Source organism: Oryza sativa, chromosome 11, assembly GCF_034140825.1.
Source record: "Oryza sativa Japonica Group chromosome 11, ASM3414082v1".
NCBI classification, from domain to species: domain Eukaryota; kingdom Viridiplantae; phylum Streptophyta; class Magnoliopsida; order Poales; family Poaceae; genus Oryza; species Oryza sativa.
The window spans coordinates 30,482,962-30,497,640 of NC_089045.1; the positions used below are offsets into that span (position 1 = coordinate 30,482,962).

A 14,679-nucleotide genomic window follows, 5' to 3' on the forward strand; every position below is an offset into this window, starting at 1 on the left:
ATTCCAAAGGGAAGGAGAGAGAATATAGTGAATGCATCAATCAAACGCTCATACCTCTGGAATCACTTTGAAATTATCAAACTAACAGAAAACATGCGACTAAGCTGCATGTCCAATGAACCGCTAGAGAAGCAAAAGGTCGCTGAATTCGCTAAGTGGATTCTACATATCGGTGACGGAGCATCAGCATCAGATGAAGGAGAGGAATGGGTAAAAATCCCAAGTGATATCCTACTACAAAAAGGACAAGACCCAAAAGAAACAATCGTCAAAAGCATTTATCCAAACTTGCTGGACAACTACCGTGAAAGAGAATTTCTAGAGGAAAGAGCTATCCTATGCCCAAGAAACGAAACAGTCCAGGAAATTAATGAGTACATAATGAACCAAATACAACGAGAAGAAATGACATACCTAAGCTGTGACACCGTTTGCAAAGCGATGACAAACAACAGTAGCATGGAGCACATGTATCCTACCGAGTTCCTCAACACGTTGAAATTCCCTGGAATACCAAACCACGAACTTAAGCTTAAAGTAGGCCTGCCTGTCATGCTACTTCGTAACATCAACCAAACTGCAGGCCTATGCAACGGCACGAGAATGACAATCACACAGTTAGGTAAGAAATACATCGAAGCACAGATCATAACAGGTACACATGTGGACGACAAGGTATACATACAATCATCATGTCACCGAGCGACACCAACTGGCCATTTGTCCTGAAAAGAAGACAACATCCTCTATTAGTTTGCTTCGCAATGACCATAAATAAAAGCCAAGGCCAGTCCCTGAACAAGGTTGGTTTATATCTACCTAAACAAGTCTTCTGCCATGGGGGCCTGTTTGGGGAGCTTTAGATTCCGAGAAGCAGCTGTTTGGTAGCCAGCTTTTGAGAATCTGGAAAAGCTCTGAAACCCAGCTTCTGGCTTCTTAGTTCATTTTTCAGAATCTATAACTGCAGATTCTCAGAAGCTGTGGACTGTTTGAGGCAGCTTCTAGCAGAAGCAGCTTTTGGGAAAAGCTGCAGCTGGGAGAAGCTCCCCCAAACAGGGCGGTAGCATTCTCTAGAGTCACAAACCGAAATGGCCTGAAGGTTCTGATTGATGATTCAGATTGTCCCGAAGAAAATGTCGCTAGAAACATTGTATACAAGGAGATTTTCTAATTGACTTAATATTTTTAAGGTTTACTGCAAGCAGAAACGGTGAGCTCGAAAGACAGTCTATGTAAAAAGTCCTCTGACATATACCCACAGTATTTAAAATCCTCTAATTGTACCAGTGTTATTCAAGTTTATAGATGCACAAATGTTATTCAATAAGACCCATTTGATAAGAAAGTCCTCTCAAACGTATATCGAGCTTAAGATAGGGTGCTGGTAGGTTCACATTATCTAATATCAATTTATTTAAGGAAATGTTCTATTTGTCTTGATACTGTTCTGAAATAGTATATTTTTAATATCCATATATATCTACTAATCTAATAAAAATTCATCTCAGTCAACCAATAAAAATATTTGAAGCATAAAAAATCAATTAGCAAAAATCTCAAATAGCCATATATCTTCAAATGTTTCCCCCAGCAAAGATTGAGAAGATAAACTTCTTGATGTAAAATATTTTTGATGGAGTGCGTCAAAGAGCAGTACACTTTTCCTTCAATAAAAGAGACAAATGAATCAATCCTAATGATATCCCCAACGGAAGACTGCCAGCTTCACACTGCTAATCAAATCAAACAGCCAACAAGCAAGAAGAGAACTTTATATTTTGCATAAGAGACAAAAACGAATGATATGCATGAATATTCCTATTTACCTGAAACCATGAGCCACTGCTCCAATCATGGACAGCAAACGAGATGCTTCGTCAAAGGACCCTTGCTGTGCCGAAGGTCCTCCGATACCGACGACGGTTCGTCGCACATCAATATCCCCAGTGCCGCACACCTCCGATCCATGAGCAAACGGATCTGACCCCAGGGAGCCCTTCAAGGTTTCCCCACAATAAGCTGGAAGGGAAGTACACCGAGGCGACTCAGGTGACCGGCGGCGACGCAGGAAGGAGAGAGGGAAAAGGAAAATTTCAGGAAGCAAGCAAGTGGGGAAAAGATGAGATAAGAGAGTGAGGGGAAAAATTCAGGAAGAAGGAAGTGGGGAAAAGAAGATGGGAGCTGCTTTAAACCATTCAATTCTGCGATGCTCTACTAATAATAAATACGAATATAACAAAAAAATCTCAAATTAGAAAAAGCACACCACTTCGGACACCACACAACACAAGTGCACACATGTCAGGGTACTGACATGTGAAATTAGTTGAGATTAATAATTTAATTCTATACAGCATTTATATATAGATGGAGTTAAGATATCTGTAACACTGTTTTTAACGACATTGCCTTATCTCACACGTGGATAATTGATAATATAAAAAAAATACATGTACAAATATATTTTTTAAAAAAACTACATGTGCAATTGGTTTTTTTAATCCACATTTAATGCTGCATGCATGTTGACGGAGCGTGGGGCTCCTCACCGGGAGACCGCGCTGGCCCCCCTTTGCCGGTTCGGCCGGGGACCCTGGGTGAAACTCTAAGCTCCCAATCTGTATGTGGAAGGTTCGCGAGACAGGAAGCACAGAAGACACCGGCGATGTATACAGGTTCGGGCCGCTGAGAAGCGTAATACCCTACTCCTGTGTTTTGGGAGATCTGTGTATGAAAGAGCTACAAAGTATGAGCCAGCCTCTCCTTTGTTCTCGGTTCCTAATCTGGAAAGGTCCAGTCTAAGAAAAAGCTCCCCAAAATCTATCTCCCTCCTCAGTGGGCAAGGTCCTCCTTTTATATCTTAAGGGGATACCGCATGCACCATTCTCCCCCTCTCCCTGGGGACTTACTCTACCTTTTCATAAATGGACGGAGATTTGCATGGTTGCCGTCCGAGTCACCTTCTGATGGGACGGCCCACAACCACCTCCACTTCCGCCTGGAGCAGACGCGTCGTGGAATTGTGGCCGCCTGCTGACGACATGACCGGAGTCAGACCAGTCACGTCGGTCATTCTTGTCCACCACGTGTCAGCTTAGCAATCTATATGTTCGCCCTTCTTCAGACAACATTTTGCTTGTAATGGTTAGGATGAAGCCTGGCATATATCTGGTCAAGACTAACGTGCCATCTCTGGGAGGTAACACGCTAGCTCCAGCTAGGGTCGAGTGCCTAGAAGCCCTCGTCCTTACGGGATGGGGCGAGGTGTGCGTCAGACCGCCTGCCATCACCTAACCCGCGATCTGACCGGTCTGTGACTGGTCACAGACCGGATAAAAGAGTGCACTACACTGCGTTGCATGCGTCGTGACACGCTCAGCCAAACCACAATAAATGTGGTTAGGTGAGCCCCACTGTGCTCACCTAACCCATACACGCGGAGCGAAAACCCACGAGGGGTCGGGGCGCCCCGGCCCTCGGGGCCGAGGGGGGTGCAGCCCGACCCCCTCGGGGGGACTAAGAGGAGGGCGAACACATCACCCTCGGGCCCGACGTCCCCCGAAGGTGCCAGGCCACGTGGACGATTGTGTCTGCCTCAAACCTCTAGTCATGATACTCCCGATCCCATGTCACCGACAGTAGCCCCCGGCGTTATGCCAGGGCGATTGCCCTCCTTAAGGGAAGCGGTCGGGCGTGACGCCACTCCTAAGGCCTGGTGACAGGTGGGACCGGTCTCCACAATTGGGCAGAAACCCAACGGTCAAAAATCACGCACATCGGCAATGGTAACTCGGCTGTCAATAATGAGCGGTCTCTTCAAGACTGCCACATTACTCGAGTAGCACACGAATCTGGACATGGCGATTCGTTTCATCTGGAGATATGGTAATGTCGCTTCGGTTGGCGAGCGTAATTAACGCGCGCACGATATGATCTACCTCGACTGCCACAACCGCATATCCACCTCATGCGCCGCAAGCGGGTGAATGGGATTAGTGCAAGCGTGGGCGCGAGAAACGAGGGGGCGAAATAGTGGGCGCGAGAAGCGAGGAGCCGGGCACAGCGTTGGCAAGGGTATAAAGGCACTGAGGAAGGGATTTGTTTCCTTCCCTTCGCCATTATTCCCCTTGTCTTCGCCGCTTGTGCCCTAACTCCTTCTTTCCTGCGCCCTACCTTCGCCACTCGCGCTCGCTCTTAATCTTCTCTTCCTTCCGGCGCCATGGCACGGGGCTCCGCTCTGCTCGATGGTAGCGTGCTGCCGCCCTCCCGCATCGTGAGCGAGAGGCAGGCTGGGCTGCCGCGCCGCTTCATGCCGGAATCTGCCACCGGCCGGGAGATAGTTACGCTGGGCGAGGGACGCCCGGCGCCAGACTACCCGGGGCGGTCCGTCTTCTTTCTCCCCTTTGCAATGGCAGGGCTGGTTCTGCCATTTTCTTCTTTCTTCATGGATGTTCTGGAGTTCTACGATCTCCAGATGGCGCACCTCACCCCCAACGCGGTGATGACATTGGCCATCTTCGCGCATCTGTGCGAGATGTTCATTGGGGTGCGCCCATCTCTTCGGCTGTTCCGGTGGTTCTTCACCGTGCAGTCGGTGTCGCCGCCATCGGTAGTCGGCGGCTGCTACTTCCAGCCACGGGGGCCGGCGCTGAACCGCTACATCCCCTGCGCCCTCCGCAAGAAGTGGGACGACTGGAAGAGCGACTGGTTCTACACTCCCCTCGCCGACGAAGCGCGCCTCCGACTTCCGAGCCAGCCCCCGGCGCAGGCCTCCAGCTGGCGGGCGCCGGTAGATCTGGGGGATGGCTATGACGCCGTCCTCGACCGCCTGGCGGGCCTGCGATCCCAGGGGCTCACAGGGACCATGGTGTATGGCGACTACCTCCGCCGTCGGATTGCGCCGCTCCAGCGGCGCGCTCGGGGCGCCTGGGAGTACACCGGGTCCGAAGACTTCATGAGGACCCACCAGGGAGTGAGATGGGACTGGGCTCCTGAGGACTTCAAGATATTGGTCCAACGGGTGCTGAATCTCAACTCCGTGGAGGCGGCCCTCATTCCCCAAGGAATCCTCCCCCTCTGCAGCGATCCAGACCGCGCCTCCATCTTGACCATTATGATGGCGGTCGGGGCCTCAGAGGAGCGAGCTCCAAAGGGCCACGACGGCGCAGGCGGGAGCCGCCGGGGGGAACAATCTACCCCGAGAGGGGGTCGTGCTTCTGGGTCCCGTGGCAGGGGCCCGGGGAGCAGCCGCCCTACCGACGCCCGGGGGAAGAGGAAGCAGGGAGGAACACCTCCCCCATCTCCTCCCCGAGGGGGCGGGGCGGCGCGTGCCAGCAGCAAGCGCCCAGAGGGGGCCGCGCCAGCATCGCAGCCCGAGGGGGAGCGCAAGAAGAAGCGGCCCCGCAAGATGGAGGAGACAGAACCATCTCGGGGAAACCTCATTTCCCCTCCAAAGTGGTCGTTTAACCGACCCCCTCGCAGGTTCGTCTCTCACCCATCGTGGCTGTATTCATTCTCTCAACGCGAGTTTTCACTCACCCATCTTGTTCGTCTTCTGGTCTTTTCTTTTGTTTCAGCGAGATCCCGTCGCGTCCCTCCCGCCATTCCAAGTCCGGCCAGTCTGAGGCCGAGGATCCGGCGGCCGCAGAGGCCCGTAGGCGGGAAGCTGACCGGCGCGAGGCCGCGGATCGCCTACGGGAAGCCGAGGAGGCCGCCCAAGAGGCCGCCCGGGCTCGCCAGGCCAAGGAAATCGCTCGGGAGGGAGCCGCCCGGGCCCGCCAGGCCGAGGAAACTGCTCGGGAGGAGGCCGCCCGAGCCCACCAGGCCGAGGAAGCTGCTCGGGAGGAAGCCGGATTTCGCCAGGACGAGACGATGGCGACTTCCGAGGCAGCCCGCGACGAGGCCGCGGGCGCGTCGCTCGGGCCCACTCCCTCGGGCGACGCTCAGGCGACAACTCCCGGGGCAGCTGGCGACGAGGCTGCGGGCGCGTCGCTTGGGCCCACTCCCTCGGGCGACGCTCAGGACCAAACGGGTCCGGGAGACATCCCCGAGTCCGGCACTTCCATCGGCGGGCCGAGCCGCGTGGCATCTTCTCCGAGGCGGCTTTTCCCCACGCCTTCTGCTGCCCTACTGAGCGCAGAGCCCCTTCTGCAAGCCTTGGCCGCCGCAAACACCACGGTGTTGGACGGGTTAAGTGCCCAGGTGGAGGCCCTGCAGGCAGAGCGGGCGGAGCTCGACGCCGCGTGGGCGCGTGTCGAAGAGGGGCGACGCTCGGTGGAGGCCATGGTGGAGGTGGGCCGTAAGGCTCACCGCCGGCATGTCTCGGAGCTTGAAACCCGCAAGAAGGTGCTGGCGGAGATCGCCAAGGAAGTGGAGGAGGAGCGGGGGGCTGCCCTCATCGCCACCACCGTGATGAATGAGGCGCAGGACACCCTCCGCCTTCAATACGGGAGCTGGGAGGCGGAGCTAAGGAAGAAGCTCGACGCCGCCCAGGGGGTGCTTGACGCTGCCGCTGCCCGAGAACAGCGGGCGGCGGAGACCGAAGCGACGTCCCGGCGGCGCGAAGAGGCCCTTGAGGGGCGTGCCATGGCGCTGGAAGAGCGCGCCTGCGTCGTGGAGAGGGATCTGGCGGACCGCGAGGCCGCCGTTACCATCCGGGAAGCAACGCTGGCGGCGCACGAGGCTGCCTGCGCCGAAGAAGAGCTCGCGCTCCGCCTCCGCGAGGACGCGCTCACCGAGCGGGAGCGAGCTCTCGAGGGAGCCGAGGCCGCGGCGCAACAGCTGGCGGACAGCCTGTCCCTCCGCGAGGCAGCGCAGGAGGAGCAGGCGCGCCGCAATCTGGAAGGTGCCCGCGCCGAGAGGGCCGCACTGAACCAACGGGCCGCTGAGCTCGAGGCGCGGGCGAAGGAGCTGGACGCGAGGGCGCGCAGCGGCGGGGCGGCCGCGGGCGAAAGCGACTTAGCCGCCCGCCTCGCAGATGCCGAACACACCATCGCCGTTCTGCAGGGCGCGCTGGACTCGTCCGCCGGGGAGGTCGAAGCCCTCCGCTTGGCAGGCGAGGTCGGGCCCGGCATGCTTTGGGACGCCGTCTCCCGCCTAGATCGCGCCGGTCGGCAAGTGGGCCTCTGGAGAGGGCGGACCGTAAAGTACGCCGACAACCAGGGAGGCCTCGCCCAGCACCTCTCGAAGATGGCCGGGGCTCTCCAACGGCTCCCCGAGGAGCTCGAGAAGACAATTAAGTCATCCTCGAGGGACCTCGCCCAAGGAGCGGTGGAGCTCGTCCTGGCGAGTTACCAGGCTAGGGACCCCAACTTCTCTCCATGGATGGCGCTGGATGAGTTCCCTCCTGGGACTGAGGACCGCGTGCGCGCGCAAGTCCGGGACGCCGCCGACTATATCGTCGACAGCTTCGAGGGCTCGGCCCCTCGGCTTGCGTTTGCCCCCAACTCCGACGATGAGGGCAATGCCGGTGGTGTAGACGACAGTGACGTCGAGGCCGGCGATCCGGGCGCATCGGGATGAGCCCCCAGACCCCCGCCATTCTTCAGTTTTTTCTTCTTTTCTTTCTAAGGCCTTTGGGCCTCTTTTTTGTATAGATCAACTTAATCTGTAATCAAAAATGAAGAAATTTTTGTGTTAATTTCATCTTGCTGTGAGTATGAGATGAGGATGATCTGTGCCGTGGTCCTTTTGTGTCTTAGCTTGAATAAGGGCTCGTGCCCAGGTTCTGGTCCTCGAAAGGCGCAGGTCGGGGCTAGTGCCTGGGGAGATCCACATGTCGAGACTGGCCAGGCCGGGAACGTGGTGACCGAGGGTTAGGGGTGACCCGATTGTGGGTTTTTGCCGATTCCCCCCCGGAGTTCACCACGCCCCGGGGCACGGCTCGGTTCTGGGCCTCGTTTGGCGATTTTAGCCGACCCGAGCCCCCGAGGGCAGGATTGAGCGCGAGTGACCTATTTCAAGTCAAGATTCTTCAAAAGGAAAAAACAGCACAGATACAACCTTTAGGAAATTGAAATTGCTTTTATTGAAATTCTGAAATAAGAGAAATAAGAAAGTGCATGTGTGGCAGCCCCCGGCCAACCCTGCACGCCCGAGGGGGTGCGGGGTTGACCCGAGCCCGAAACCTGACACCCGACCCCCCCCTCAGGGGTAGAAGCGACGAAGGTGTTCGATGTTCCACGGGTTAGGCAGCTCAGTGCCGTCGCCCGTGGCCAGCTGTATGGAGCCCGGCCGGGGGACGCCGACCACTCGATACGGACCCTCCCACATTGGTGAGAGCTTGCTCAATCCAGCTCGCGTTTGGACGCGGCGTAGGACGAGGTCGTCGACGCAGAGTGATCGGGCCCGGACGTGACGCTGATGGTAGCGCCGCAGGCTCTGCTGGTAGCGCGCGGCTCGGAGGGCCGCGCGCCGCCTTCGCTCTTCCAAGTAGTCGAGGTCATCTCTGCGAAGCTGATCTTGATCAGCCTCGCAGTACATGGTGGCCCGAGGAGACTTCAGGGTGAGCTCAGATGGGAGAACCGCTTCCGCGCCGTAGACGAGGAAGAAAGGTGTTTCCCCGGTTGCTCGGCTTGGTGTAGTTCGGTTTGCCCAGAGCACCGCTGGCAACTCCTCGATCCATGAATCGCCGTGCTTCTTGAGTATGTTGAAGGTCTTGGTTTTAAGGCCTTTGAGGATTTCCGCATTGGCGCGCTCCACTTGGCCATTGCTTTCGGGGTGGGCAGGTGAGGCGAAGCAGAGCTTGATGCCCATGTCTTCGCAGTAGTCGCCGAAGAGTTCACTAGTGAATTGGGTGCCATTATCCGTAATAATACGGTTAGGCACTCCAAACCGGGCCGTGATGCCCTTAATGAATTTAAGTGCGGAGTGCTTATCGATCTTAACGACCGGATAAGCCTCGGGCCACTTAGTGAACTTGTCGATCGCGACATACAGATACTCAAACCCGCCCGGGGCCCGCCTAAACGGTCCCAGGATATCGAGTCCCCAGACAGCAAATGGCCACGAAAGTGGTATGGTCTGCAGGGCCTGGGCCGGCTGATGGATTTGCTTGGCGTGGAATTGACACGCTCTACATCGGCGGACCAGGTCGACCGCATCATTGAGAGCTGTCGGCCAATAGAAACCTTGGCGAAAAGCTTTACCAACCAAGGTGCGCGAGGCGGAGTGGGCTCCGCATTCGCCTTCATGGATATCGGCAAGAAGCACAACGCCTTGTTCCCGAGGAATGCACTTCAGGAGGATTCCATTAGCCGCGCGCCGATAGAGGGTCCCTTCTACCAGCACGTAGCGTTTGGAGATGCGACGGACGCGTTCACTCCCTTCGCGGTACTCGGGTAGAGTCTTATCTGTGAGGTATGCTTGGATCTCGGCGATCCAAGCAATCAATCTAAGGGAGCTGGGAGCACTCCCCTCGGGTCCCGAGGCCTGGACTCCGACGGGCCTCGGGGGCCGGTCAGGCGCATCCGTCTCCCCTAAGGGGTCGGGTCGCGCCGACGGCTGGGCAAGCCTTTCTTCAAAGGCGCCCGGTGGGGTCTGGGCTCGCGAGGACGCGAGCCGTGAGAGCTCGTCGGCCATCATGTTATCCCGTCTGGGAACGTGCCGAAGCTCAATCCCGTCAAAATGGCGCTCCATACGCCGTACTTGGCGCACGTAGGCGTCCATCTGCGGGTCAGAGCACCGGTACTCCTTGCAGACTTGGTTAACGACCAGCTGGGAGTCGCCTAACACCAGGAGGCGGCGGATCCCCAGTCCAGCTGCCACTCTGAGTCCGGCAAGGAGTCCCTCGTACTCTGCCATATTATTGGTCGCTCGAAAGTCGAGGCGGACCAAGTATTTGAGGACGTCTCCACTCGGAGAGGTCAACGTGACCCCCGCACCGGCGCCCTGAAGAGACAGGGAGCCGTCGAACTGCATCACCCAATGGGCGGTGTGAGGCAGCTGCGAGGGACCCGAGCCGGCTTCGGGGACCGAGACGAGCTCGGGAGCCGGGGTCCATTCTGCCACAAAGTCGGCGAGGGCCTGGCTCTTGATAGCGTGGCGTGGTTCAAAGTGCAAATCAAACTCAGAAAGTTCGATTGCCCATTTCACCACCCGTCCAGTACCCTCTCGATTATGCAAGATTTGACCGAGGGGGTAAGACGTAACCACAGTGACCCGATGCGCCTGGAAATAATGGCGCAGTTTCCTCGAGGCCATCAGAACAGCGTAAAGCATTTTCTGGGCCTGAGGGTATCGGGTCTTGGCATCCCGGAGGGCCTCACTAACAAAGTAGACGGGCCGCTGCACCTTTCGGTGGGGCCGATCCTCTTCGCTAGGGGCCGCATCCCTGGGGCGCTCTTCACCCGAGCGGCCTCGCGGGGCGCACTCGTCTCCTGTGCCGACGACCTCGGGGTCGGAGGACGACAGGGGTGGCCTTCCCACAGTGGCCTCGGGGCCGTCCTGGGGGTCGGGGGCTCCTGGCGTCGTCGGACAAGCGGGCAAAGGGCCAACTCCGGTCGTCAGGGGCCTTAGGCCACCGTTCGGCTCGGGGGCCTCTTCTCCCTGCTCTCTCCCGGGTCGAATCGGCACAGGGTTAGCCTCGGGGTCAGAGGGCGATAGGTGCAACCTTCCCGCAGTGGCCTCGGGGCCTTCCTGGGGGTCGGGGGCTCCTAGCACCGTTTGACAAGCGGGCAGAGGGCCAACTCCGGTCGTCGGGGGCCTTGGGCCGCCGTTCGGCTCGGGGGCCTCTCCTCCCTGCTCTCTCCCGGGCCAAGTCTGCACAAGGTGGGGGTGCGCGGAATGAGGATTGTCCTCATCGCGCTCCACGACCAACGCCGCACTAACCACTTGCGGGGTCGCCGCTAAGTAGAGTAGCAAGGGTTCATTTGGCTCCGGGGCGACCAGAACTGGGGGAGAGCTAAGATACGCCTTCAACTGAGTGAGGGCACGTTCAGCTTCCTCCGTCCAAGTAAACGGCCCGGAGCGTTTGAGGAGCTTAAATAGGGGTAGCGCCTTCTCCCCCAGCCTCGATATGAACCGACTTAGGGCGGCCATGCAACCGGTGACGCATTGCACATCCCTAAGCTTGCTGGGGGGGCGCATCCGCTCTATAGCTCGTATCTTCTCGGGGTTGGCCTCAATGCCTCGGGCAGAGACCAAGAACCCGAGAAGCTTGCCCGCAGGTACACCAAACACACACTTATCGGGGTTCAGTTTTATGCGGGCGGAGCGGAGGCTCTCAAAAGTTTCCGCTAGATCTGAAAGTAACGTTTCCTGGTTGCGCGTCTTTACAACTAAGTCATCGACATAAGCCTCAACATTACGTCCTAATTGGCTACCCAAAGAAATTCGAGTAGTACGTTGAAAAGTAGGACCTGCATTCTTTAACCCGAAGGGCATTGTCGTATAACAATAAGTTCCTATGGGGGTAATGAACGCAGTTTTTTCCTCATCCTCCCTAGCCATGCGAATCTGATGGTAACCAGAGTATGCATCTAGAAAACACAAAAGGTCGGACCCCGCTGTGGAGTCGACAATCTGATCTATGCGAGGCAGGGGGTAAGGATCCTTAGGACATGCCTTGTTAAGGTCGGTGTAGTCGATGCACATCCGAAGCTTGCCGTTCGCCTTGGGAACGACCACCGGGTTCGCCAGCCACTCCGGATGGATGACCTCGCGGATGAATCCGGCCTCCAGAAGTCGCGCCACCTCCTCGCGGATGAAGGCTTGACGTTCCGGGGCCTGGCGCCGCACTTTCTGCCGGACCGGCCTTGCGCCCGGCCGTACGGCAAGACGGTGCTCAATCACCTCCCTGGGGACCCCGGGCATATCCGCCGGTCTCCATGCGAAGACGTCAGCGTTTGCCCGCAGGAAAGAGACGAGCGCGTCTTCCTATTTGCCATCCAGGAGACCACCGATCCGTGTGGTCTTGGACGGGCCGTCGCCCAGGGCAACCTCCTTGACCGGGACCTCATCGCACGTGACTATCCGCTGCCTCGGGGTGGCGGGGGCGGATGTGCCAAGCCTCTCGTCGCCACCCTCGGGCTTGGACACGACGGCGAGGCGGTCCGCGCGCTGCTCCATACAAGCGAGCGCGACTTTGAGGTCGCCATGGACAGAGATGGGGCCATCGGGGCCCGGCATCTTCATCTGGAGGTAGGCGTAGTGGACCGCCGCCATGAACTTCACCAACGCGGGCCTCCCCAGGACCGCGTTGTAGGGCAGACTGAGGTCCGCCACATCGAAGTTCACCCGCTCCGTGCGGAAGTTGGCGGGTCCACCGAAGGTGACCGGAAGGTCGATATGACCTAGCGGCCAAGTGTGCCCCGGCGTCACACCGATGATCGGCTGGGACGGCCGGAGCATCATCCCCGGGGCCTTGATGGCATCAAAGGCTGCGGGGGAAAGGATGTTGAGGGCTGCTCCTCCATCAATGAGGACACGCCCCAACTTCACGTTGCAAACGGTGGGAGAAACCACCATCGCAATCTGCCCTCCCCGGGCAACGCACGGTGGGTGGTCGGTCTGGTCGAAGGTGAGGGCAACCTCCGACCACCGCGCCCGGCGCGTCGCCTCATGAGTAGGGGCCGCGGCCAGAAGCTCTCGCTTCATAGCCTTGAGGCTCCGGCGAGAAACGTGAGCACACGCTCCTCCATCGACAGTGGCAATGGTGGCCCCAGGCTCTTGGAAACCTAGGTCATCATCGCCGTCATCGATGTCCTCGGCGGGGGCCTTCTGCTTGGCCTCACTTCGCCGATTGCCGGAAGGAACCGCCGGGGACTTGCCCTCTCGGCGCTCCTGCCTCCTCTCTTCCTCCCACTTCCTCGTCCGCTCAGCCAAACTTTTGACTGCACGGCAGTCCGCGAGGTCGTGAAGGGAAGTGTTGTGGACGGTGCACCACTTGCCGGCTGGACGCTCCCTGCTGGGAGCGCCGGCCTTTTTCTTTTTGTCGCTCGCAGGCCTCCCCTTTTGGGTGGCCCGCGAAGCGCCCTCGACGGCGAGGACATGACCCTCGTCGTCGGAATGGACCGACCTCTTCTTCCTCCTCCTGTCACGCCGCCCTGTCTGAGCGGCGGATCCGGGGGCGGCTGAAGCTGCCACTCCGGAACCGGAGGGGTTCCAGGTCCATGCCTCCTCCTTACGAGCCACTCGGTCCGCGAGCTAAAAAAGCTCCGCGGTAGTCTGGGGCTCTTTGGAGGCGATCTTTTCGAGCATGCGGTTGTGCCGCACACCCCCCCTGAACGCGTAAATCACCGCGTGTGCAGGGATGCATGGTATGGTGTTGCGGACTTGACAGAACCGCTGAATGTACGATCGAAGTGACTCATCGTCCCTTCGCTGTACTGCGTGTAAGTCCGCTTCCTCACCGGGGCGCGGATATGTGCCTTGGAAGTTCATGGTGAACTGTTGGCACAAATCCTCCCAAGAGTGGACAGATGCGGGTGGCAAGTTCATTAGCCAGCCCCGCGCCTGTCCTTTCAGGGCCATGGGAAAGAAATTCGCCATGACCCTGTCGTCACCCCCGGCGGCCTCGATCCCGGTCGTGTAGACCTGGAGAAACTCGGCGGGGTTGACGCTCCCGTCATATTTTTCGGCGATGGTGGGCCGGAACCTTGGGGGCCAACGGACATTCCGAAGACTCGCCACAAAAGCTCTACAGCCGACACCACCAACTAGGGGCACGGAGGGCTGGTCCCCACGTCCGTGTCGAGGTGACACTCTGGACGAGGAAGCGCCCTCCGTTGCGTGGGCAGCACGTCGGTCATTACGCCGGTGCTCGATGCTGGCGCGGGCGTCCGGCCCCCCATGCAGATCTTCCCGGGTCGAAGGAGTCGACGAAGGAGTGGCGGCCGAATGGCGAACGGCAGCTGCCGCTCGCCGCGCCCTTCGTCTTGACGACGCGGAGCCGGTGGTAGCAGCACCAGAGGCCTTGGTGGCGGAGGACCGCCCACCAGCATCTAGGCGCTGCCGTGCAGTCATGATCAATTTGGCCACATCGTCCAGCCAACGTTTTGCTGGAGACTCCGGGTCATGGGCGACGGGCGGATGACGTAGGAGCGCGCCCGAAGCTTGGAGCGCGCCCTGGGGCGTGCTGCCGTCGCCGTAGATGAGGAGGCGACGCTCCCCATCTCGCCGCCCTTTTCCACCTCCTGTGGATGTCGAAGTCGCGGATCCTTCAGCCCTCTCGAGCGCCTTCTCCCGCCTAGGACTTTGGCGTGGAGGGGGCGGTGGAGTACGAGCTCGACGGCGTGGGTTTGGCTCCCCGTCGTCACCGCTCATACTCGGGGAGAGGCCGTGCGCCTTTGCTGGCTCAGCCATGAGGCTGAACAGGAAAAGCTTGGTGCACACGAAAGAGTGCAAGAGCTCAGAAGATCACTCGCAGAGTCCCCTACCTGGCGCGCCAGATGACGGAGCGTGGGGCATCTCACCGGGAGACCGCGCTGGCCCCCCTTTGCCGGTTCGGCCGGGGACCCTGGGTGAAACTCTAAGCTCCCAATCTGTATGTGGAAGGTTCGCGAGACAGGAAGCACAGAAGACACCGGCGATGTATACAGGTTCGGGCCGCTGAGAAGCGTAATACCCTACTCCTGTGTTTTGGGAGATCTGTGTATGAAAGAGCTACAAAGTATGAGCCAGCCTCTCCCTTGTTCTCGGTTCCTAATCTGGAAAGGTCCAGTCTAAGAAAAAGCTCCCCAA

At 58.2% G+C, this 14,679-nt stretch overlaps 1 long non-coding RNA gene across 1 annotated transcript; it reads right to left on the minus strand.

Moving 5' to 3' along the window:
* Window positions 1-434: 434 nt before the first annotated feature.
* LOC9271727 (uncharacterized) lies at window positions 435-1,967 on the minus strand. The gene is made up of 3 exons (XR_010737900.1): window positions 1,827-1,967; window positions 686-725; window positions 435-585 (listed from the first exon to the last, which is right to left on the minus strand). It is a non-coding gene; the product is annotated as an uncharacterized lncRNA (long non-coding RNA).
* Window positions 1,968-14,679: the final 12,712 nt, after the last annotated feature.